Below are 17,947 nucleotides of genomic sequence, written 5' to 3' on the forward strand. Positions count from 1 at the left end.
TTGGGACAGAGTCTCACATATATGTTCCTTGGATCGAACACGTGGCTTTTGTCACAACTACTGTTAAATTTAATGGGTGAATACTCCACTCTTTACTGACCTTGCATGCCTCTTGGTATTGTGCTCCTCCGAGTCCCTCCCTGCCTTTTGCAAGTCCCATCTGCAGCATTCAACTCCTCTAACGTTAATATGCAAAACAGCATCTTCTAAACTACTGCAAACAAAACTATGTGAAGGATGAAAAATAATTAGCCACATCTCAGTGTTTAATATATGTGCATTGTTTAGACAGAGTAGTTAATCACTGGTAAGACCATGACGTGCTTTGTGAATTTGGATTATAACTAATACATATTGAACAGAAGGTTATTAATTACATTTAAAGAAGTATTTGATATTATTGAGAAAGTGAATGCAGTTAATGATATGACAGTGCTCTTACAGGATTTCTGTTGAAATACTGTACAAAGAGATGTTTACTTTTAGACTTTTTTTCTCTTCAGAAAGCAGGTACTTGGGGCAAGCAAAAAGAGCCTTGAGCCAAAGTCCTGTTCCTGTTAATGCTTCTGAAGTACTGAGTGATATTGAAGCAATTGGCAAGGGTCTGCATTCTTTAAAAGTTTTTAAATATAGGGTAAATTTTTCATTTCTGTCAGACCATAGTTGGTTTGATGAAATGTCACTTATTCCCTTGGGTTGGGAAGTGGCAAAGGACAGCCTCCATATTGTCCCATCTGCTGGGCCCAGATCTCCAGAAAGGACATCTGAGGGAGGGAACTGGATACCAGATTTAGTTAGAGGCGCAGTATTTCCAAGTGTTCCCTCTCTAAAATGTCTCTTACCTGTAGAAAAGCTTAGGGCACTCATTTTTTACTTAAAAAAGCAATTTCATTAATTCAGCTGAATTTTGCATTGGTATTGCACCATTGCTTTGACAGTTTAGTTCCGTGAAAACTGCAATAAAGGCTCTGTTACGCTACATTTTGTCCCCATTTGTCTTGTATTCCATTGCTTTGCCTTTGGCACAATAAAAATAATCTTTAAAAATAGTACCATAAATGGATTAACTTTGACCTTCTGAGTATCTTGTCAATAAAATAAAAATGATAAATCTGTTTCAGAGTGCCACTGGCGTAATATTAAAACAGAGTTACCATCTGAAAATGACATTTTAAAAATGCTATTATGGGGAGGGGTCTTATTCTCTGTCAATAACATCACATAAATAAGCTCTATTTACAGTGCAAAGAGGTGATTTTGCTAACTCCGAGGCTCACTCCTGAAACCAGTTTGAGCTATTCCTGTGATGTGTTCTCTGCCACTTACGTCACCATTAGCAATTAAAGATAACTGCAGCAAGAAATTAGCTGAGCCTTTTTTTGCCAGTGCATAACAGGGAGCAGCTCCACCTCTGTCTCCTCCTGTGGTTTGCTCTACAATGCTAATACAGCAAAAATGGACTTTGCCTCATAGAGAAATGTATAAGATAACCAAGAATAGGCCCATTTTTCTACATGATCAGCTTTTTTAAAATAAACAGCCTTTCAAAGAATCACTGCAAGGTTTATTTTTATTAGGTGTCGTGGTTTAGCCCAGCTGGCAACTAAGCCCCACGCATCCACTCACTCACTCCCCCTAAGAGGATGAGGGAGAGAAACAGAAGAGTAAAGAGAAAAAAAATCATGTGTTGAGATAAAGACAATTTAATAGGTAAAGTAAAAGGTATGATTGTACAAGCAAAGCAAACCAGGGAATTCATCCACCACTTCCCAAGGGCAGGCAGATGTTCAGCCATCTCCAGGAAAGCAGGGCTCCATCATGTACAATAGTTACTTAGGAAGACAAATGCCATTACTCCAAATGTCTGCCCTTCCTTCTCACCAGTTTCACATACTGAGCATGACACCATATGGTATGGAATATCCGTTGGGTCTTTTAGGGTCAGCTGTCCCAACCCTGTCCCCAGGACACATTGGTGAGGAGCAGAAAAGGCCTTGACCTCATGTAAATAAAGCTCAGTACTAACTAAAACATCCCTGTTATCAGCACTGTTTGCAGCACAAATTCAAAACATCACCCCATACTAGTAGCTACTGTGAAGAAAATTTAATCTATCCCAGACAAACCCAGCACATGAGTTGATGAGAAACTACTGAATATTCTGTAAAAAAAAAAAATCAAGAGATACATAAAAATAAATGGGGCAGGTGTGTAAACAAACACACATTATGGGGCAGCAGTTTTGATTTAAATTTTGTGATGCTGTCCTGGGTTCAGCAGTAGCAGTCATGTTTTTCCTTTGTGTTAACTGGTGCAGTGCTGTGTTTTGACTTCTAGCTTGAGAACAGTGTTGGTGAAGCCGATGTTTTCGGTTGTTGCTAACTGATGTTTACCCTGACCAAGGACTCTGTGAGGCTCATGCTCTGCCAGGGAGGAGGGGAAGCTGTGAGGAAGCAGAGGCGGGGCGCCTGACCCAGGCTAGCCAGGGAGGTATTCCATACCACAGCACGTCATGCCCGGGGTGGGGGGGTAACTGGAAGTTACCCGGAAGGACACGGGCTTCCGGGTGGAACTCGCTTTCTTGGCCGGTGGTATCGTATTCTCTTCCCTTGTTATTTTCCCTTATCATTGTTTTAGCTGATAGTAGCGGTGGTGATTTGTTGCTGGACTGTTCTTGTCTCAACCCGTAGGAGTTGCACTCTCTCGATCCTCCTCCCCGTTCCTCCGGGAGCGGGGAAGGGGAGAGCCCCTGTGCGGGGGGGGGGGGGGGGGGGGAGACGGACACGGACCTCGATTGTTGTCAGCTCGGCACCACTCACTGGGAGTGAGTGAACAAGTTACCTGACTGGGTTTAAACCACGACAGATGCATGCACAGAAATTCTCATGTATTTGGCTTTATGAGTACATGCCTCAGGTGAGTCTGACCTGTGAATATCTGTGTCCTGGGTTCAGCAGTAGCAGTCATTTTTCTCCTTCTTAGTAGCTGGTGCAGTGCTGTGCTTTTGACTTTCAGCCTGGGAACAGCGCTGATAACACTGATGTTTTTAGTTGTTGCTCTGTAATGTTTACTCTGACCAAGGACTTTTTCAGTCTCATGCTCTGTTGGGGAGGAGGGGAAGCCAGGAGGAAGCAGAGATAGGACACCTGACCCAAACTAGCCACAGAGGTATTCCATACCACTGCATGTCATGCCCACTATATAAACTGGGGGCAGTTACCTGGAAGGGCTAGATCACTGCTCAGGTTGGGCTGGGTATCAGTCAGTGGGTGGTGAGCAGTTGTATTCTCTTCCCTTGTTATTTCCCTTATCATTATTATTATTGGTGGTAGCAGCAGTGGTTTGTGTTATACCTTAGTTACTGGACTGTTCTTATCTCAGCCTGTGGGAGTTACATTCTTTTGATTCTCCTCCCCATCCCTCCGGCAACTGAGGGAGGAAGAACGGGGGGAGTGAGCAAGCGGCTGCATGGTTCTGAGTTACTGGCTGAGCTTAAACCTTGACAATCTGCAAGCCTAACCTGAATTTATTTCTAAAAACCTTGTAATATTGTTTTTTTGACGTTTCTTTTTCTCTTTGCATTTCTTAGTTTTGTTATTCTAAAAATGTATTTAAAAGTGTATGAAATTCATTTGAGCATCAATTTATGTCATAATTAAAATGCTCATGCATATAATATATGAAAAAAAAAACAAAACTATTTTCAAAAATCACAAGGCTTTGGAACCTCAGAACATCATTTGATTTCTGAGGAGGAGCAATTCAGATGTTAATCCCTAAAAATAGAATGAGGTCATATTAAAGGTTTAAGGCTTCTGGTTCTGATTCAGATATGATGAAAATCTAGATAACTAAAATTTTTATGTTACCAAGCTTCCAAGTTTACATATTTAATTCCAAATTCTATCTTTTCCTAGTGTTTGCCTTGAACTGAATCTGAACATAAGAGGATGTACCCCTTTAAAAGGTGATTAACAGTATCCAATTAACTATTTAATCATTGTCCTTTTTCACCCTTTCCAGTTCCTGAATGCTCACAGGAGGGACACCACATCCTCCACAATCCCTACTGCAGCACTGCAGTTTGCCTCACTGGAGCTGCAGTGAACGAGAATTCAGGGCCTGGTTTGTGACCACTCCTTGCCACCAGCATGTTACCGCTTCATGATTGACAACAAGCCTGCAGAAATGCCAACGAGATGTGTTGAAGTCAGTAAAACCCTGGTGAACTTGAATATATCCTGTGATGTAGTTTTCCTTTCCAGCTACCTCTGTGTTCTCATAGCCAGTAGGCTACAACGGTAATAGATGGGAAAACCACTTTTCCAATGATAATAGTAGTAGTAATATAATAATAATAACAACAACAACAAAAATAAGAATAATGTCATACCCAAGGGCAGATGTCAGACGTCTATGGATTGGGCATTATTCAAACATAAACCAAAGTGGTTTTGCAACTGTAGAGATACTTAGTAATCCACATATGTCACCATAAGTTATACTTTTTTTTCAAGTAATTCTACTGCTTTAAGAATGGATTCTGGCACCTGACTCTTTCCCCATATAATTTACTGTGAATTAGGAATATGTCCTTATTATGAAATTAGAAGGGAAAAAACAGAAAAATTAATATTAGAGGGTATTAATTAGTGATACAGAAGGAAAAACTGAATTTGAGTCTTTTTCCACTATTACTTAGCATTATTTAGTTTCATAAGTACATGGATGGCTTTCTAGAGCAAAAGAACCTCCACCACATAAGTCTACTCTCTAAAAAAGACAAAGCTATCATTATCTTTTCTTATGTGCATGACAATAACATTTAACTTGCAATTATTGCTGTCAGAGCAACTTGTGACCAACTAAAGTCATTGTGATCTCAAATAGCCCAACTGCAGTTTAGAATACTTAAAACACACTGTTAAATTTATTCAGAAAATAATAAACTTATTACCATAAATTACTTGAAATAGTAAATATTCAACCTAGATTGTGAGGAAGTTTAATATTAGGTTCTGCTACCCTAGCTGGAGAACCTTCTTGAAATTATCAAACAGTGTTCCATATCCATTCAAAATGGACCTGTGAACTTGTCACAATAGAAATATATCTTAATAATCTAATGTTAAATGAAATGTTAAGAGATAATTGTTACTTCTGTGGCATTTTAACTCTCTGCATGCACAAACCATAAATCTAATTAACATGAACAAATTGGCATGATTATTATTGAAATATTTATTTCATGGCAGGTCATCCTTGACTGCCCCAATGCATTGTGAAGCTTATTTTTACAAGTTGCTCTATAGGTGTATATCTATTCTATAAAGTTATTTGTCATCATATTTCAGCAATTTTGTGTATGTATCAAGGCTTGACTGTATGAGATTTCTTTCCAACAATACATGCTTTGTTTCTTTTAATCTCTTCTGTGGAGTTTTTTATTCAGGTTTGTAGAGCTATACTCATTAGTTTAGTTTCTTATCTTGTAACATAATTCTTGCTGTTGGATTCTTCATTATCCTCTGAATGACAGTAAATCCCTGCTTCACCACGCTGATGAAGGATTAAATCTGTTAGATGTCACAACTGGAAGAATATGCTTCTTTAGATCTTCACCTTCTAAATCTGCCTCTACATTCTATCTCTTCCACTTAATTAAATCATTGTTTAATTTGGCTTTCCATTTAATTTGAGCAAAACCTGTGGAATAAAATAATTTAAATTAATAACTTCAAAGCTCCCACTACTTAATAAGCAGTTATTATTGGACATTCCAGCCTGGCTGGAGTGAGCTGATTTTAATTAAACAAATCAAAGAAAATCCTGATCAGGTAGAAAAGAGATGAAATAAAGCCCAACAATACAGCTGGAGAGTTAAAAAGTACATTACTTCAACACCTTGCAAAATATATTCCTGGTGATATCCTGTTGATACTGATCAGATACAATTAGCTGCTTATCAATAGATAAGATTAACTTCTTAATTCAAAGGAATAGTAGGTAAGGATTCTTGTCACCCAATTGAGCTCAGAAGGGATTTAAACTATAATGGAGATTTAGAGGTCCTGCCCATCTTGGAAGAGGATTGCAGCAGGAGAAATGTCATGTGCTGGGTGGGCATGAGGGAAGTGACATCCCAGAACTGGCTGCAGTGCCTGGGCAAGGGTAGTTGACTCCCAGACACACTCTCAAAGCCTGTATTCATAATGTTGCCACAAAAAAAAAAAAAAAGAAAAAAAATACAATAAATATGTGGCCCAACCTGCACAGAGCTCCACAACCACAGAAAGTGTTATATTCAACAGAGAGCAGAACCAAGTCACAGACGTCATAAGAATTTCAGTCTACACCTGTGTCACAGCATCCATTTTAATGGAAAACAAGTAGCAGCTCTTAAGAAGCTGCTTATCCACTAACTAAAAAAAAAACCAAACCAACCAAACACCCCCACCAAAGAAAAAAAAACCAAAACACCACCAACATAAAAACCCAAACAAAACAAACAAACAAACAAAAACCTAGTTGAAAACAAAGGGGCGGGGGGGAAGACAGAAGAAAACCCCGAAAGCTTTTATGTCAAAGAGAGTGAAAATATGAATTGTATTCCTGAATTCTCCATCCCTTGGATCCAACTGCTGTCCATAAACTTATTCCTCCAGTGGCAAAATACTTCTGATTGAAACAGCCTTCCAATTTAGGCTTTGCCTGCTGAATTTCCCTGGGGGGTAATGAATGATCCTGACCTTCCTTCCTCTATTTTTTCCTCACATCTCCCCCTCTGCTCCTGAAGGAGGCACAACAATTACTGTGTCATGGGCATGGACTCCAGCCCACAGCAACTTCCCCATGCAAAACCACATCCTAGTAGAAAAGCAACACAAACTTGCAAATTTTATATCTCCAGATATTGAGACTGCTGCCTACACATCACAAACATGAGTTTGTTCTTCAAGAACTTCCAAATTCACTGTGAAAGGCAGAAACACTAAAGGAAGAAAGCATAGGGAAGCTTTTACTAAGATTAAGGCACTGTACTGAGAAGCAGGAAAAAATGCACAAACATGGCCAGACCTAGTAATAAAATGTCCTTCAGAGGAACAAAACTGACATCAAAATTAAAGCTCAACATAAAATGTATTAAAGATACAGATAAGTATTTAACAGTCAATATAGGAAAAACATACATCAGTTACAGAAATTCAGGCTTTTGAATAATAAGAATATAAAATACATATATACATCTGTATACAAGTACAAATGGGCAAACCACATGAAAGGAATAAATGCTGAAAAGAAATGTGAAAGAACACAACCTGCTAATATTATTGCAGATCTGCTCTACAGTCAGATTAAAGATCAGTCTGTGGATTTACAGAAGCACAGTCCTTGCTGCTAACTGTAATGCAAATCCAAATGCCACACCACGCTAATGACAGGCAGGCCTTGCAATGCCTGCTCTTGCCTAATGTGAAGCCAGAAATACAGCTGAAAATGCATTTCTTCCCCTCATTTACATGAGGGTAAAAATGCATAGATTATACTCCACCTTAAGGAAAAATGTCAATTAAGAACTTGATTATGCAAATAGTAATTGGTTCTGGAGCCAGCAAGAATACTGTGGATATCACATGAACAAGTAAGCTTCATTACCTCTCAAAACAATGCTAGTATTTCCAGCTTTGAATAGTCAATTGTGAACATCAGGTGATAAGATAAAAGAAAGGGATTAAAACCAGAATCACTACTAGAACAACTGTCACTAGCAAACACTTGTCCTCTGGAACAGAGAGTTTGTGGTACAATATTCCTTCAGTAGAGAGAGTAATACAGATGTTACCACACTGACCACAAAAGTCACTGCATTCCCACTGCTGAAGTAAGACACTGGTCTCCAGATCTCCTGAAACGCACCTCATTAGCCAGCAGTCCTCCCACAGCACCCATCCACACAGATGGCCCAGATGTATGGTTCAGCATTTATATATGTATGCATGCAAAAATTTGCACACTACCTGGAATGACAGGCTCATCCCATGTGTACACACAACACATTCACACACACAGATATATACCTACACGGCACCACCTCCCATCAGCTGAAGTTGAACCTCTCAGAGCAGCCACTGCCTCACTTTGGGTTTCCTCCCAGTCTCAAGGCAGCACCTCACTTTGGTTCATTTTATTTTCTGCTTTCCTATTGGCATGCATGGCAGGAGTCTCCAAGTGACCTCTTACACCACAGCAGAGTTCCACTGGCCCCCAGTGCTTGTCATTGCCAGCAGATGAATGTGTTTGTCAAGAGGGGAGGACAGGACCAGGGGAATAGTTTCAGCTTTGCATGTTAAGGATCTCCAGCAACCCCTGGTTCAGGGACTTCTGGATTCAGACATGGATTGTATGAGACTTTAAAGTGATTTCTCACCCATCAGCCAGTCCATTCATTGTAATATTTTAGCATCCGCAATTCTGCAGCAAGGATTTCTACAGCTTAGTTACAGATATGACACTCTTGGAAATGCCCAGTAACACCTGCCTCTGATGGTATATCAAGATTACTTCCAATATCCATCTTCAGAAATTTCATTCTCTAAATGAGAAAAAACAACTCCAAATTTTTATATGCTCTACATTCAGGTACAACTATAAATATGACAAAAGAAGGACATGTTAAGCAGTGAGGGCTGATGTTTCCTCAACAGTTACATTTTTAACACTATAAATTTAGGTTTTTATATATATAGTAGGCTCAAACATAGGTTTAAATGTTAATCTTCAGTGTATAAAACTGTCCTGGGTTCAGCAGTAGCAGTCATGTTTTTTTTTCCTTTGTGTTAGCTGGTGCAGTGCTGTGTTTTGACTTCCAGCCTGAGAACAGTGTTGGTGAAGTCGATGTTTTAGGTTGTTGCTAACTGATGTTTACCCTGACCAAGGACTTTGTGAGGCTCATGCTCTGCCAGGGAGGAGGGGAAGCTGTGAGGAAGCAGATACGGGGCGCCTAACCCGGGCTAGCCAGGGAGGTATTCCATACCACAGCATGTCATGCCCGGGGTGGGGGGTAACTGGGAGTTACCCGGAAGGAAACGGGCTTCCGGGTGGAACTCGTTTTCTTGGCCGGTGGTATCGTATTCTCTTCCCTTGTTATTTTCCCTTATCATTGTTGTAGTTGATAGTAGCGGTGGTGATTTGTGTTGTACGTTGGTTGCTGGACTGTTCTTGTCTCAACCCGTGGGAGTTGCACTTTTTCTATCCTCCTCCCCGTTCCTCCGGGAGTGGGGAAGGGGAGAGTCCCGGGGGGGGGGGGGGGGGGGGGGAAGGGACGGACCTCGATTGTTGTCATCTCGGCACCACTCACTGGGAGTGAGTGAACAAGTTACCTGACTGGGTTTAAACCACAACAGTTATTTTTGGCGCCCAACGTGGGGCTCGAGGGGTTGAGATAAGGACAGATCTGACTGGATTGATAGTCACTCGTCACAATGCTGATTTATTGGCTCTCAAGGTTGTTCCTCTTGATCTCACAGTTTCAGTATATCACATCTTACATCCATCCGGTATTTGCTGTATTAGTGTTTTTCAAGTGTGGGGCTTGGGCTAAGGTTTTTGTCCCATTGTACTTTATGGTAATGACTTGTAATACAATAGAATCATTGATCATGAAACTGATCTGGCTTATGTTCCCAGTGTGGTCACCACCTTTATACTTTGGGAGGTATATGATGGAGGTGCTTAGCAATTACACATCTTTTTTCTCCTTCTCAGGTGCTCAACCTGTGAAGGAGACATCCTTTTACCCTCCCAGTCGTCCCCCCAGACCATTTACATTTGAGAGTTTTGAATTTTTTGAATGGCCTTTTAATGCTGTTGAGACTTGTTTGCTGATGGTGATGGGAATCACCATGCTAACACGCATACAGAGTGTGTTTTGCCCACTACTGATTTCAAGAGTTAAGCAGATTCAGGTTTGGGTCTTGTCTGGGGTCAAACGACGATGTGGGAGGACCGAGAGATTTTCCCTGAGGCTGGACAGCCATGAATGGCAGGGTGTGTGGGATAGTATGGGCAAGTATCTAGGTCAGTGGGCCCCTCCAGTACTTTGGAATTTCACTACAGAACAACTGCAAAATCCAGAAGAATTAGTAAAACACTTAAATGAGGTGTGTGGTCATTCTGGCCATACCAGAGATGGACAAATCATGGCAACGTGCTGGGGCTTGGCCTATGCTTACAGGGCCTTGTTCAACACTATCCAGCACCTTCAAAAGGAAAAGAATGTCGGCGGATCTGAGGGCAAAGCAACAGTCGCTACTCAAACTTTGGCTGCAATGAACTGTGCAGGTACCCCAGCGGCAAGTACAGCAGCTGCTCAAACTTCAACTGCAACAGACAGCGCGGTTACCCCAGCTCCAAGCACAGCAGCTGCACCACCCCCAGCAACAAGTACAGTCGCTACTCAAACTTTGGCCTCAATGAACCGAGCAGCTACCCCAGTGGCAAGTACAGCAGCTGCTCAAACTTCAACTGCAACAGACAGCGCGGTTACCCCAGCTCCAAGCACAGCAGCTACACCACCCCCAGCAGCAAGTACAGTTGCTACTCAAACCACAGTGATAATCACTGCAGCCAAACCAGAGGACCACTTCGTACCAATATCGGTTGCCCCTGTACGCAAGAGAACAAGCAAAAAGGAGGCAAGAAGGGTGAAGCGAGATGAAGAACCAATGAATTCACCACCCGGTCCAGAATCTGATCAGGAGTCATCATCACATGACGAAGAAGAAGAAGAAGAGGTAACTTCTCGACCTCGGACCTCAACCGAGCTGCGGAATATGCGAAAAGATTTTACCCGTCAACCAGGGGAGCACATCATCACCTGGTTACTCCGATGCTGGGACAATGGGGCCGATGGTCACGAACTAGAAGGTACAGAAGCCAAGCAGCTGGGATCACTTGCTAGAGAAGGGGGAATTGACAAAGCAATTGCAAGAGAGAAAAAGTCCCTCAGCCTTTGGAGGCGGCTCTTGGCAGCTGTGAAAGAAAGGTTTCCGTACAAGGACGATGTTACGAGTCGTTCGGCCAAGTGGACTACTATAGACAAAGGCATCCAGTCTCTGAGGGAATCGGCCATCATAGAGATGATCTATCACATCAAGCCAAATAACGGGGATACACCCATAGATCCAGATGAAGTTGAATGTACACGACCCATGTGGCGAAAACTTACACGGAATGCACCGTCATCATATGCCCATTCATTGGCAACAGTGACCTGGAATGACATAGTACCACTAACAGTGGATGAAATGGTTCATAAACTCCGAGAGTTCGAAGACAATCTCACCCCTTCCATCATCTCATCTGTGAAAAAAACTGTCCCAGGACCTCAAACAATTGAGGGACGATGTATCTGATTTATCCAGCTCCTCACGTGTACCAACACACGTCTCAGCTATTAACAAAAGGCATCCTATTGTTCAAGAGAGGAGATACAGAAGGTATACGCCACGGGGTACCCTATGGTTTTACCTGCTGGATCACGGAGAAGACATGACAAAGTGGGATGGAAAACCTACTTCAGCTTTGGAGGAACGGGTGAGTGAACTGAAGAGGGGAGCAAGGGCCAAGACTGATCGTCCCATGAGAGCTACGGCTTCAGTCTCTGGTGAGCAGTTTCCCAGATGGAATGGAAGAGCTGATTTTACTCCAGCTCCTGTGATAACGAAGAATAATCCCTTTCACCACGACTTAAGTGTCCAATGCTGTGACGACCATTAGAGAGGCCCTGCCTCCAGCCAGGTGGAGGTAGGGGACAATCGGATTTACTGGACTGTGTGGATCAGATGGCCTGGCACATCAGTCTCACAGAAGTATAAGGCTCTAGTAGATACCGGTGCACAGTGTACCCTGATGCCATCAAGCTGTCAAGGGGTGGAATCCATCTATATTTCTGGAGTAACAGGAGGATCCCAAGAGTTGACTGTGCTGGAGGCTGGGTTACCTGACTGGGTTTAAACCACGACAAAAACAATGTCATGTTAAAGCATGTCAATTCTAACCTGCCTATGATGCTTAATATTGTAGCCCCCATGAAAAGAATTTACATTTTCTCATGTACAAAAATGTATATTTTCCCATTTTTCCGTTTAATTTCTTCCTGTACTTAACCTGTTGCAGAACATTTTATGCCCACAATCAAAATACAGTAACTCAACTGTTTACTATTAATGTTTTATTGTGTTTCAATTTTTATTTTGCTCTGAATCCAAACCTACTTTGATTTGCAATTGTTTCATGAACTTTAAAGCAAGTGACAATTTCAAGATGTTATTTAATCTGCAGTTCTCTTTCTCACAAGCATACGTGAATACTCCAAATCATAATGGTAGGCACGAAGAGGTTTTGTTTTTCTTGTTTGTTTTTCAGACATACGAAAAGCCTTCTGCAGAAATTGCAATTACAGCTTCTATTGTTCAGAAGCGTGTACTTAAAGGAAACACAATACAGGCTCTAGTTTAGTTGCTACTACAGATATTCCTGATGTAAACTGATTTCTGTGGAGCTTGGCCCCAGATTGAAATAAAAAATTTTACTTACTTTAACTTACTATAAAGAAATTAAAAATTAAAAAAAAAAACACAAAGTAAAGGTTTGAGTGGATAACAGATGCAAAATCGCAGTGCTTTAACTGCCAACCACCAGTATCCCAAAAAGCCTTCCATCTCCATCTAACTAAAACAATGCATTTCTCACATATGGTGCTACTTATTTTTAACAGCATAATTTCAGTGCAATACCCAAGTGACAAGAACAATCAAGCTTGATTTCTTTGTGCAATTATAAAGAGCCTTAGAGTGTTCAATCAATCAAACCAGTTGATTCTCCAAACCCCAAATAAATGGAAGGAGATGTCATTGGATTAAACAATAATGGGTTGTCCCATTGTTTTGGCAAAGGGGGAACAAATTTAATATTTTTTTCATTTAGGTTTTCTGAGCTGAATTATTTAAATGATAAGCTGGTGCCTAATTATGAATCAAAAATACTCTGTGAATGCTTACCTGCCACATAGAGGTGTTGAGAAGATTAATTAGGTAAGATTTAGAAAATGCTTTGAAGATTAAAGGCACTACTTAATTATAGTTGGATAAAGTATAAAAGATTCTGAGCACTATAGAAGCCTGGCAACAGCCTAAAAATTTCCTTTTGTGTTAGGTAAGTTCTCCTTCATGCAAGCTGTGTCACTGGTTACCTGCTGCAGATGCACTGAATTACATACATTTAGGGTTTAAAACAAATTAGTTTACTTCACTAACTTTCCATCACACTGATCAGTTGCAAGTCCAAGTAAACATGTCAACTAAAGTAATCGAATGCTTGTGATCTGTTGTGTTAATCAGACATTTGCTGCCCCTCACCACAAGGGACAGTGCTTAGAGATGTACACTGGAGGCAGGATTTGTAGGAAGAGATGCTATTTCTCTTTGGATCTACCAATATGCTCAGACATGATTGGACAGACTGTGGGCACACAGGCGTTTTCCAGTGTCGCTGGTATTGTAGTTTATTTTTCTTCCTGCTGTTTAGCTTTCATTTCAAGTGAGAAGCATGGATATTTTGCACATCACAACGATAGTGCTGCTATGCAGTCTACATTATGTAGATCACCTGGAGAACCCCAGCAAAGCCATAGCCTGATCCTCACCACTGGCTTCCCACCAAATGAGCTCCTGCATGTGAAAGGCTGTGGCGTGTGCTATTCTGTGGTGGCAGCTGTATAATTCCTCTTCATCATTTTGGAAATGCTGCTGAATTACAGTGTGAGATTCCTACAGCTCTATGCTATTCTTAGAGCAGCACTGACTGTAGTTATTGCAGGTAAATGCTATATCTTGAATGCCAATCATTTAGTACCACTGTATTCGATTTTCTGGTTACTCTTCCAAATGACTGCTACAAAATTTAATTCTAATTATACCACGGCTGAGACTTGAAAAATTGGCTCTTTGAAATCTCTTCTGTCAGCTTTTTTTTTCTAAATATTTTTTCTTTGTTTTTCTCTGCTCTTATCTCTACTGCTGATTGAATACATGAATATACATTTGTCCTTCCCTTCTCAGGTCTGTTTTCTAATTCACAGAGGCCTCATGCAGCAAATCCTTTCAGCTAGCGTGGTACAACTTGCTTGACTCAGATGGGCAGCACATAGCTCAAAGCAGAAAATAAATGCATGTATGTAATAAAACTGCCAGGAAAACAGAAATACTTGATTTATACCAAAATTCTTCCTTGGCCAGCCAGTAATACTCCGTCATATTTTGATAATAACATATTTAACTTGCTTCCTCACAGTCTGACTTTTCCTGAGTGCAAAATCGGTCAAAAGGGTTCATTATTGCTTGCAATTTGTGCACATTACATAACAAACTATTTCACTCAAAGAGTTTCAATGCAAGATTTCCCAGAACAAATCCGGGGCCCTGCAGATCACAGCAGGGGTTATCAGAAAGCCTGCACACAATACTGGTGGCTGACGTCAGTGATGCTAATCCATACTTTCTCAAGCACTGAACTGGCTCAAAGACTTGTGGTGAGGATAAATACAAAGAGGGAGAAAATCACCATCCTCTTATTTCAGCATTTTATTTTTCTTCCTCTATGTGTCAACAGGGAATACAGCCCAACTTTTATGTATGGATCACATTTTGTCTTTTTTCACAGCCACAATGCACTGGAATCTGTCTATTTATCTACATGGCCCAGAGCACAGCAGACAGATGTGTGTCTCATTAATGAATTTATCTTTTCAGCACTGCCACAAGGCAAGAAGTACTATTGCTATCTCAGCCACCTCTGCCTTTGGTTTAGAGATAAGGAACTGAGGTACACAAAGAGTAAGTAATTTGCCCAAGGTCAGGCAGCAGGCAGGGAAACTGAGGCACCACATGTGCCTGGCCAGAGGCAGCCCAGCAGCCACCCTCGCAATAGAGCAGCACTGACATGTGGAGGCCAGTTACACCATTAAAGGCAGAAGCAAATGGATGCAAAAGCTAATTTTGAACAGCAAAAGATCTTCTACAGAAAATTGTTATTTTTTTAGGTTGTTCAGCCATGGGTGCAAATGTTCCTTGAGAAACAGGTATTTGCTGGAGACTGAGTCACCATAAAGCAATAAACGTCACTTTTCAGTAACTGAATATCAGTAAATGGTGGCAACAGCCCTTTGCAGTGGTTGTTAGCAGCACTCGAAATGTTCTCCTTGCCATGAGCAGTGCTGGCATCTCTCCTCTTCCTTCTCCTCAGGCAGCAAGCTGGGATGCCAATCGCAGAGTCAGTGGGAGTACGGGAGTCCCCCATGAGGGGTGGGTAGGCTGTGCTGTGTCTCCTTACCACACCATTTTCCTTCAACGCTTTCTGTGATTTTACATACACCCACTGAGTTCCAGTGCTCTTTTATCTCTTCTGCTCTGCACTCCCCTGTTCTGATTCTTCCCAGCTTGTGGGATTCACAACACTTGCAAATTGCATTCACAAATACCTTTTTGTTTTAATGTAATTTGAAACAATTATTCAGTCCAGCAGTCTTTACTCACACATGCATAGAATCATTATAGTATCATAGAATGGTTTGGGTGTGAAATCTCTTAAAGCTCATCTAGTTCCAACCCTTTGCATCAGATCTTGCTCTCTAGATCAGGAGCTCACCAGGAAAGAACAAATTCCTGACATCTGCATTTTTTCCAACACAGAAAGGACTGCTGTCCCTTAAAAGCTGTAAATAAATAAACAGAACAAATCTCTTACAAAGTTGCACACAATATGGCTTTTAAATAGAGGAAAGGAAGGGATTTGTCTAAAATTCCACGTGAAAGCATTTTCACGCTGATCTGCTCCTCTCCTTCACTAGTGCAATGCTGGCGCACTATTCCTCCCGGGGGACCTGCTGCACTGGTAGTTCCATGGCCTCTCTGCTTGGCCACTGCCACATCTCTGGGGAAACAAAAGAGTTTGGACAATTTTAATGGTGTCTCTCTGGAATCCTTGTTTTCAGAAGCCTGACAATAGCTAGCTCCAAATGGAAATCAGACTGTGTCATACCATATGCTTTATTTTCTTCTAATATTTTTTTTTGCCTGTGTGTGAAGCCCCCACTCCCCCGTACCTGCTTTCTGTCTTGCATAGCTCCCAGGTAAAATTCAAACTACAGGAGGGCACTGGCATATGACTTAATAAATTGATCCTTTGACATTTACCGGTTCCCCTGCTGTCACAAACAACTTTGATCTTAAAAGTGAAGCAGCAAACCCAGGCCAATGGGAAAAAATGGTGGTTTCTTGGTTTTTTTTTCAATGTGATATACAGCCAAATGTCCACATTAGGAGGAAGCATGTTCCCCACATCAGACTATTAGAGACAGTTCACTACCGCTGGCTAAAGAAATGCAAAGCAACGGCAGCTGTCACGCTCTGTGGAATATGACAGATACCTAAGAGTAAATTATTGCCAGTATTTGGTAATAATTTTCAAACTTCAGCTCAAATATCTGTATGCTTTGCATATTGGCAAATGATAGGTAACAGTGCAGAGATGAGGTACCATTGTAAGTGGCTGTGTACATTTTATTAGGCTCTGATTATACCTAATCTTCTCACTGAGGTACTTAAAGACAGCTTTGGATAATCATGTCCCTTTAGGTAGTGGAAAGAGCCTGGCAGATAGAGAATGCAATTCAGATCTGAGATGCCTGAACATCCATCTCCAAGTTGGAAAAGGTAAACCTTGCAGCCTCTCCCAGCTGTGACGTAGTACTATTTAGTACCAACACCTTCTGCTTTGGGATATTTTATGTTCAGGGTATTCAGGAAATCTGTTAACAGTTAGAAGCCTGAAGGTCAAAACCCCCCAAAAATTTGATCAGATGATGTATATTCTGCACATGTGTTTCATATATCTTGCATATGTATTTCCCTTCAGAATGAGGCAGAGGCTCAAGCCCCAAAGACGTATGCAGTATGTGCTGGAAGGGTAGGGCAGAAACTGTCAGGACAATGACAGATTAAGCTCTAAGTGTTCTGGAGGAAGGTGCTGGTATGTGATGCTCTGAGTATCAGAGAGTCCTGCTTTGTGATGGTCCTAACAACTTCTTGCCCCTCGTGCTCCGGCAGCCCTTGCTTTCTTCTGTCATAGATGAGGCATAGCCTGCTGAAGTGTAATTTTCAGAGAAGGATGTAGCCTGTGCATATGCTTTCATCTTTTTCATACAAACCAACCAAAAATAGAGGAAAATACTTTGGAATCCAGTTATTGTGTTCTTAAGAGAATTTTATCTGTATAAAGTCATCTCTCTAAAATGAATAAGACATTTTCATCCCCACTTACACAGCTTTTCCGCTGACTCTTCAAGTCCACCACAGTCAAATTCTTGAGTTTTAGTGATTCTCCATGGAGTCTTACCTCATTTGCTGTAAACGTTTTCTTTTGTGTGCATCCTTAGATGAATAAATGTGGGACACAAGCTCCGGTGTGGCTGCCATTGAAGTCTGAATCCCTACCAGCTCCTGGTGAAAGCAAGAGGCTGATGGCCTGTGTTACCTGGCAGGCCTTCTTTGGGGGCACCAAAGGTTGCTGCTTGTTTCAGATACCCATTGCCATCAGGAACTGTGGTGAATTCTTTGTGTATTTCCTGCAGCCTACTCAAGGATGCATGGGCTACTGCGCAGAAGGTGAGGATCAGTAGATTGCATATGCCTCTCTGACTGTGTGTTCAAAGGTCCTGTAATGCATTGTACATCTCAGTGACCTTGCAAGTCAAGCATCACTCCTGGTAAGACACAGACCGTGTAGAAAATAAATCAGCGGCAGCCCAAGGTGTTTCTGAAGAATAGCTATTATTACAAGTGCAAAATGTAATCTGGTGTGTATTACTGTAGTGTTCTTTGCTTGGTTA

General features: G+C 41.3%; 1 pseudogene; it reads left to right on the top strand.

The window, feature by feature from the left end:
- LOC130595272 (von Willebrand factor D and EGF domain-containing protein-like) overlaps window positions 1-17,947 on the top strand; it is a 184,152-nt pseudogene that overhangs the window by 36,616 nt on the left and 129,589 nt on the right.

This window comes from Pezoporus wallicus, unplaced genomic scaffold (genome assembly GCF_028554395.1).
Source record: "Pezoporus wallicus isolate ANWC-B61680 ecotype Strahan unplaced genomic scaffold, APGP_CSIRO_Pwel_v1 contig_865, whole genome shotgun sequence".
Classification (NCBI taxonomy): Eukaryota; Metazoa; Chordata; class Aves; order Psittaciformes; family Psittacidae; genus Pezoporus; species Pezoporus wallicus.